Consider the following 7,812-nt stretch of genomic DNA (forward strand, 5'->3'; position numbering starts at 1 on the left):
AAAAGAAAATATCAGCTTAAAAAACAAAATTGGTCAAGTGGAAAGAGAAGAAAGAAATCCTTTAAAAAAATAGGATAGATATACTGGAGATAGAGTTTTTAAAAATTCAATGAAGAAGAGTTCCATGAAAAGTTAAGTGGACCAAATAGAAAAGGAGGATCAAAAAGGTCATGGAAGAAAATCATTCTTTAAAAATTATAATTGGGCAAATAAAAGCCAATAACTTCAGGAGATATCAAGATTAAATTAAGAGAATTAAACAAAATTAAGAGAATGAAAAAATAGAAGAAAATATGAAGTACCTCATTGAAAAAATAACTGATCTGGAAAATATACCCAGGAAAGACAATCAAGGAAATTTTAGACTACATGAAAGTTATAATTTTAAAAAAGTCTAGACATTATATTATATGAAATTATCAAAGAAAACTACCCTGATATTCTTAGAAAAAAAGGATAAAACAGTCACTGGAAGTATCCACAGATGATCCCCTGCAATAAATTCTCAAATGAGAACTACGAGGAATGTTATGGTCATGTTCAAGAGCTACCAGGCTAAGGAGAAAATACTTCAATTATTGAGAAAGAAACAATTCAAATATCATGGAGCCCCATTCAGGATTACACAGGATCTGATAGCTTTTACACTGAAGGGTAAGAAAGCTTGGAATATGATATTCAAGAAGGCAAGGGAACTGAATATACAGACAAGAATCACCTACCCATAAAAACTGACTATTCTTTCAGAGAAGAATATGGTCATTTAATAAAATAGAAGATTCCCAGAGATTAGGTTTGGATCAACATCTCACACCCTACACCAAGATAAATCAGAATGGGTGAATGACTTAAATATAAAGAAGGAAACTATAAGCAAATTAGGTGACCACAGAATAGTATACTTATCAGATCTTTGGGAAAGGAAAGACTTTAAAAACAAGCAAGAGCTAGAAAAAATCACAAAATATAAAATTGATAATTTTGATTACATCATATTAAAAAGTTTCTGTACAAACAAAACCAATGCAACCAAAATTAGAAAGGAATCAACAAATTAGGAAACACTCTTCATACAAAAAGCTCTGACAAAGGTCTAATTACTCAAATTTATAAAGAGCTAAACCAATTGTACAAAAAATCAATCCATTCTCCAATTGATAAATGGGCAAGGGGCATGAATAGGCAATTTTCAGTTAAAGAAATCAAAACTATTAATAAGCACATGAAAAAGTGTCCTAAATCTCTTATAATCAGAGAGATGCAAATCAAAACAACTCTGAGGTATCACCTCTCTCCTAGAAGATTGGCTAACATGACAGCAAGGGAAAGTAATGAATGCTGGAGGGGATGTGGCAAAGTCGGAACATTCATTCATTGCTCTAGGAGTTGTGAATTGATCCAACCATTCTGGAGGGAAATTTGGAATTATTCTCAAAGGGCGCTAAAAGACTGTCTGCCCTTTGATCCAGCCAAAGCACTGCTGGGTTTGTACCCCAAAGAGATAATAAGGAAAAAGACTTGTACAAGAATATTCATAGCTGAGCTCTTTGTGGTAGCAAAAATTTGGAAAATGAGGGGGCTCCCTTCAATTGGGAAATGGCTGAACAAATTGTGGTATATGTTGGTGATGGAATACTATTGTGCTCTAAGGAATAATAAACCGAAGAAATTCCAAGTGAACTGGAATGACCTCCAGGAATTGATGCAGAGTGAAAGGAGCAGAATCAGAACAGTGTACACAGAAACTGATACACTGTGGTACAATCAAATGTAATGGACTTCACCATTAGTGGCAATGCAGTGATCCTGAACAACTTGGAGGGATCTATGAGAGAAAAAAAAAACACTATCCACATTCAGAGGAAAAACTGTGGGAGCAGAAACACAGAAGAAAAACAACTGCTTGATTACATGGGTCGAGCGGATATGGTTGGGTATTTAGACTCTAAATGAACATTCTAATGCAAACACCAAAAACATGAAAATAGGTTTTGATCAAAGACACATGTAATACTCAGTGGAATTGAGCATCAGCTTTGGGAGGGGTGGGGGGAGGGGAGGGAGGGAAAAAATATGATTCTTGTAACCAAGAAATTATGTTATAAATTGACTAAATAAATTAATTCAAATTTTTAAAAAAGAAGATTCCCAAGTGTTCCTGAAGGAAAGACCAGACAAATGGAAATTTTGATGTCCAAATACAAAATTCACGAGAAGCATAAATAAGAAAGGAAAAAAAATTAAGGAACTCAATAAGATCAAATTGTTTATATTCCTACATGGAAAGATAATATTTATAACTTAAAAGTTTTATCATTAACATAGTATTTAGAAGACATATACAGAGACAGAGGGTATAGGAAAAAGCTGTTTAGGATGATATGCAAAAAAATTAAGTGGTGAAAAAGAGCATTGCACTAAGAAATGGGAAGAGAGAGCATTATATCACATAAAGAGGTATGAATGGGGGAATCTATTACAGTGGAGGGGAGGATAACAGTGATGACAGGCAATACTTAAACCTTACTGTCATCAGAATTAGCTCAGAGATGTAATAACAGCCAGATTTATTGGGGTATAGAATCTTAACCTACAGAGAAGTAGGAGGGGAATAAGAATGGTGTTGGGGGTGAGGGGAGTAACATAAGGGAGGGGAGGGGATTAAAAGCATCAGTAACAACAAAGGGAGACATTTTGAATACTGTGGATAAGTTCTCTTATCTTGGCAATACACTTTCCAGGGATGTCCACATAGATAATGAGATGTGTTCATAATAAAGATGTGTTCACTGTCAGAACTATCTCAGTGTTTAGGAGGCTTCAAAGGAAAGTGTGGAAGAGAAGAGGTGTAAGGCTGACTACCAAACTGACAGTCTACAGAAATATTATGATGACCTCAATGCTGTATGCCTTTAAAACATGGGCAGAATACCAATGCCATGCCAGGAAACTGAATCACTTCTATTTGAATTGTCTTAGGAAGATTCAGAAGATTGCATGGCAAGGTAAGATATTGAACACTCAGGGCCTTTCTCAAGCTAAACTTCCAAGCAATTCAGCTTCCTATATTTGGCCAGATCCAGATAAGACACCAAAATAGACCAACAGTAGACAATATGATTTGTGGACGGTTGGGAATGTCACCAAATAGGACCAAAGGTCATGATGTAAAAGTAGGAGAATTTGAAAAATACAGTGTAGGAAGAAGAGTCAAGATGGCAGAGTAAGAGAAGACATTTTTGTGTAGCTCTCCTATATAATTTTCTACAACTGAATTCTGATCAGGAAAGCTGAGGAAATATTATAGTAGGTCATATTTTCTCAATTCAGTATACCTTAAAAAGAGAAGTCTATGGACATTGGTGTGGGGAGTGGCTGGGTACATGGCACAGTGGCAGGAAAGTAGCTGTGTTCTAGAAGTATTCTACCATCCAGGGACATAAAAGGAAATAATATAGAAAACCAGAGTAGAAAGGAATCCTGGGAGACCTCTAAAGTGGTTCTAGGAGCAGGAATGGGATAGTTCTTTCATGCATTGCCCAATTCTAGTTTGCAGACATAGAGTAGAGAAGAATGACTTCAACTGAGCAAAGAGGCCCTAGCTGAGTACTGGGCACAAAATAAAGTCCATAAATTTAGATGTGTGACCCTGAGAGTAGGAGAAGAGCACTGACTCACTTCTAACCTTTAGCCCAGCACTTAAACCTACAGTACAAAAACTAAGGCAGGAGACCAAGGCCAAAGAGGATTTAGCAGTTTAGTCCCATGAAATCTACTGAACCTCCCAATGGGTAATAGTGACTGACTCCAACAATAGTCTACTGAAATTCAATGACACAAAAGCCAATAGATCTGAACATGAGTCAAGAACTTGCAGAGATTAGACAAAATGGGCAGTGAACAGATCTTTCCCCAGATCACACCACTTTGGAAGCACAGAAAACTTACAGGTTCCCAAATCAATCTATGAAAGTAGCAGAAGCTTAGGACAGACACCTTTTATCAACCCCATCACCACCACCACCATCCAGAAGTAAGTAGAACTGAACCCTTATAGAAAATCCAAAGTTAAGAAGTTGGAAAAATAGAGAAGAAAACCCATAAAGAGCTTATATGGTGATCAGAAAATTCAAGATACAAACTCAGAAGACAACAACTTAAAAACATCTACAAGTAAGGTCTCAGAGAAAAATGCAGAGTGGACAGAAACCCAATAAGAATTCTTTGAAGAGTTAAAGTAAGAGATAAAGAAAGCTAAAAGAATTAAATTATTAAGAACCAGATAAGAGCAGTAGTGGAAAAGTGGAGTAGAAGGGGGTAAAGACATGAGAGTTGTTCAAGAAAGTTATGGAAAGAAAACTGATAGCTTGAAGAAAAAGAGTACAAAATCTTATTGAAGAAAATAACTCCTTTAAATTAGAAGTCACAAAATCACAAAAATAGAAGAAAATATGAAATATCTGACCTAGAAAACAGATTGAGAAGAGATCATTTGGGAATCATTGGTCTAAAGGAGTTGGTTTAATGAAAAAAATAAATAAAATGCATAAACCATTGGTTAACTTGATTAAAAAAACAAAGAAGAAAACCAAATTTCTTCTATGAAAAATGAAAAAAGTGAAATCACAACCAAAGAAGAAGAAATTAAAACAAATATTGGAAGTTTTATTTTGCCCAGTTTTATGACTATAAATATGACAATGTGAGTGAAATAGATGAATACATGAAAAAATACAAATTACCTTATTTAACAAAAGAAGAAATAGAATACTTAAACAATCCTATCAAAGAAAAAGAATTTGAACAAACTTTAAAAAAATTAAAGAACTCCCTAAGATAAAGTTCTGGACCAGATGAATTCACAAGTGAATTTCACCAAACATTCAAGAAACTAACTCCAATTTAGAAAAATAGGGGAAAAGGGAATCCTTGCAAACTTTTTATTTTTTTGTGTGTAACAAATATGACATTGATACCTAATCCAGGAAGAGATAAAACAGAGAAAGAAAACTATAGACCAATCACCTTAATGAAAATTGGTGCAAAATTTTAAAGTAAAATACTAGAAAGGAGATTAGAAAATTTTATCTTAAGAATAATACACCATGATCATATGGGGTTTATACCAAGAATACAGGGTGAAATAACTATAATTAAAATACTAGGTAGGACATGTAATTACAACTAATTAACTATTTATTAAGCTAAGGGAAGAGAAGGAAGGGAATTTAATTCCTTAATAACAATTTAAGATTAAGGGAGGGGCTGGTAGGAGCAAGGACAAGGGCCAAAATAGTCTCACAAAATGGAGTCCTCTTTGAATTTGTCAGAAATCCCAGTAGGAAGAGCAGGACTATAGGAATCAGGAAAGGGGAGAAATGGTTTCACTCACTCAGTCCACCTGAGTGGAGTGCTAACCACTATCTCTACTACTTCCTAATGATGGATTGATTGAAGGAAGATCCCAGTCTCCTGGCAGCTTCAAAGTCTCCTTCCTCCTCCAGAGAAAAAACTGTCAGTGAACTCTGTCTCAGCTCCTGAGTGGAGTTATGGAATGTTGGCCTTGTTTCTGCCCTGTAGGATATCCTGCTTTTAGCAAAGAGCTAATCCTTTCAACAAGGGAAGATTCAATATAAGGAAAACTCAATAACAAAAACAGCAGAAATCATATGATTATTTCAATAGATGCAGAAAAATCATTTGTCAAAATATACCTATATCTTTTAAAGACATTAAACAACAATGGAATAAAGAAAACCTTCCCTAAAGTGACAAATGACATCTATCTAAAATCATCAATGAGCATTATCTGTAATAGGAACAAACTAAGACTCTTCCCAATAAGATCCTCAAGGATGTCCATAATCACCACTATTATTAAATATTGTATTAGAAATGCTTGCTATACTAAATAGGAGCAGAAAAAGGAATTGAAGGAATTGGAATAGGTAATGAAGGAACAGTTATCAGTCTTTGCCAACAATATGATAGTCTACCTAGAGAACTCTAGAGAACTAACCAAAAAGCTAATAGAAATAATTAAGAACTTCGGCAAAGACACAGGATGCAAAATAAACCCACATAAATCATCAGTATTTCTTTTTACCACCAACAAAATTCCATAGCAAGAGATGCAAAAGAAAATTCCATTCAAAATAATTCTAGACAACATAAAATGCCTGGAAATATACGTACCAAAACAACCCAGCAACTATATGAACATAGTTACAAAACACTTCACACAGACAAAATCAGACCCAAACAATTGGAAGAACTGCTGCATATGTGTATGTTTTTGTTTAAGAAAAAGAAAAAATCTGAATAAATGTTTATTTGCTTTAAAACTGCAAAAAAGGGGAAAGGGGGGCAAACTGGGTGGCTCAGTGAATTGAGAGCCAGGCTTAGAGAAGGAAGGTCCTAAATTCAAATCTGGACTCAAAAACTTCCTAGCTGTGTGACTCCAGGAAAATCACTTAAGCCCTATTACCTAGTCATTACTGCTCTTCTGCTTTGGAACCAATACACAATATTGATTCTAAGATGGAGGGTAAGGGTTTCAAAAAAAAAGATAATAAAAAAATAAAATTGCCCATGGACAGGCCAAGTCAATATACTGAAAATAACAATTCTAATTAAATTAATTTGCCTACACAATGCCATGCCAATTAAAGTACTCAAAAATTATCTCATAGAACTAGAAAAAAATAACATCAGAATTCATCTGGAAGAACAAGAGGCCAAAAATATCAAGGGAATTAATGAAAAAAAATGAAGGCAGGAGACCTAGCTGTACCAGATATCAAACTATTCTATAAAGTGGTAATCATCAAAAGCATCTGTTACTGGCTAAGCAATAGAGTGGTGGATCAATGGAATAGATTAGGTAATTAACATATAGCACTTAATGTCCATTGCAAATTAGTGTTTGATAAACCCCAAACTCTAAGATTTGGGGGAAAGAACTCATTATCTGACAAAAAGTGCTGGGAAAACTGGAAAGTAGTATAACAGAGATTAGGCATGTACCAACATCTCATACCATAAACCAAGATAAATTCAAAGGGGATACTTGATCTAGAAAAAAAAATGACATCATAAAGAAAATAGAGGAACATGAAAAAGTTTACCTATCAGACTTATGGATAAAGGAATAATTTATTAGCAAACAAGACACAGAAAGCAGTAGGAAAAATGAAATAGGTAATTTTGATTATATTAAATTAAAAAGGGGTTGCACAAATAAAACCATTGCAATCAAAATTAAAAGGGAAACAACAATTTTGGGGGGAAACTTATAACAAGTGTTTCTCATAAAGGTCTCATGTCTCAACTCTATAGAGAACTGAGTCAAATTTATTGCAATACAAAACATTCCACAATTGAGAAATGTTCAAAGAATATGAACAAGCAGTTCTCAGAGTAAGAGATTAAAATTATTCATAGTCATATGACAAATGTTTCAACTCACCTCTGATTAGAGAAATGCAAATTAAAACAACTCTGAGATACCACCTTATACCAACTAGATTGACTAACATGACCAAAAAGAAAAATAATAAATGTTGGAGGAGTTATGGGAAAATTCTAAGACTAATTTGCTAGTGGTGGAACTGTTCTGTAGAGCAATATATAATGCAGCTCAAAGGACTACAAAACTATGTATAGCCTTTAACTCAGCAATACTATTTCTGGGTCTGCATCCCAAAAAGATCAGAAATAAGGGGAAAGTACCTATGTGTATCAAAATATTTTTAGCAGTTCTTTTTATAGTGACACTTAGGGATTGGATGAACAACCAGATATGGTTGTAAT

The sequence above is a fragment of the Monodelphis domestica genome, chromosome 1 (assembly GCF_027887165.1).
Source record: "Monodelphis domestica isolate mMonDom1 chromosome 1, mMonDom1.pri, whole genome shotgun sequence".
In the NCBI taxonomy this organism is placed as follows: Eukaryota; Metazoa; Chordata; class Mammalia; order Didelphimorphia; family Didelphidae; genus Monodelphis; species Monodelphis domestica.